Here is a 1,841-nt window from a genome sequence, read left to right on the forward strand (position 1 = left end):
TCGTGCGCGCAGCTTGCCACTGGCGGACTGTCTTGCGGAGTCTGCGCGTGCGCACCTCTGTTCGTGCCGGCCCTCTCCTCCTCCCCCTTCACCGCCTTCACCCTGTAGCCGTCTACTGTCGCCCACCAGACCTTCGCGACACGTAAGCGCTTACATCTCGCTGTTGGACTCATACCAAAATAGGAATACTGTATGTTATTTAATGAACACGAACAACAAAAGACATTTCCAGCTATTCGTTACCTAATTGCCCTCGGCATCCATTAAACATATTGCTGAATATCTGAATGAAAAAAAACTTATTTTAACATTATTGACAAATACTTTGGTTTCGTAGAAAAAAATCAATGTGGATGTAAAATTAAATCATAAATATATATAAGGATATTGTAGATATATAATAAAAGAGTAAGTAATTTAATAAACCAAATATTAAATTTGTTTAAATCATTCCGTACATTAATTACTACATTACTGAAAAATAATAATTGATAATTATTTAAGTGTCAATTAAGTAAATCCGTCTTAATTAGAGTCTAATAGTTATTATTGCTTAAATATTTTAAATGAAATGTTATAAGAATTACTTAAATGTTTTAGCAATTTATTGGAAATATGACTATATCATATGAAATTAATTAATATCATAGTATAGTATAGTAGTAATATTTCAAGTACATTTATCAAGTATTAATTTCGATTATATTAAAAAATGAATAACTTTTACTGATAGATAATCAATAAAATAACGAGACCTTTAGCATTAGAAACGGTAAAAAAATTTATAATAACAATCTTAATATATAGAAATATTACATTCACGGTTCGTTATATACATATACCGAATCATATAGGGTTTTATTTTTCAGTTTAACTTACCTTGACATACATTCGATCGCGAGAACTCAGTCGCGGTTAAGCTAAAAGGAAAAGACATTATAATGTTAAATATATATACATATTAATTAAAATTAATTTTTAATATCAGAAGAATAGGAATATAGTCACAAACTAAAGCAAAACATTTAAAGTTTTACAGGAATATGTAGATTTCAAATAATTCTGACAAAAAATGTATATTTTACTAATCTCTTATTTCATTTATTTCTTAGAAGTCAATAAAATCTTTTAGAGGGATAAAAATATACCACCTTAAGACCCGGCATCTTAAAAAAGGCCTTAAAATAAATATTTATGACAGGGACATTATCCTTTTAGAAACTAGTACGTGTGAGGTGCATTTACATAAGTCTTTGGTAATGTTCAATTAAATCCGGTCTAACCGTACAAGCTATCTACGACACGGTGCAGACGACCCACTTTTATAAGCATCTTATTTATTGTTGGCCAATGTTAATATTAAGGCATGTTCCATTTTTTTGTTCTGACTAAAATTTTATAATTTACAACTACCGTCGAAGTTGAAACTTCTGTCCTAATTTAAGGACGTCAAATTAGCAGATTTTTCTTCAACTGTTACGTATCTAACACCATCTATTGACACAAGAAGAAAGTTATTACAGGGACAAAGGAATCGTACAATACGTCCCATACAGAACAATAAGATACATATAAAATTATAATATCGTTTATGTGGATAAAAAATAACAGCACTAATGTATCAGACCAAATCATTTACTTTCTTCCATGATCTTGGTTGTCAGAAAGTTATTTAAATGTTAACAGAAGTATTGTGTTGTTATACTTCTTCATGCTCGTATGTAATAGGACGCATTGGATGGACGAGAAAAATAGTCGATACTATATTAAGTAATATTTTCATCAAAAATATGTATTGTTTTGTTTAAATAATTATTATAAAGGTATTGAATTTAAACAGT

This window comes from Danaus plexippus (genome assembly GCF_018135715.1).
Source record: "Danaus plexippus chromosome 16 unlocalized genomic scaffold, MEX_DaPlex mxdp_23, whole genome shotgun sequence".
NCBI lineage: Eukaryota > Metazoa > Arthropoda > Insecta > Lepidoptera > Nymphalidae > Danaus > Danaus plexippus.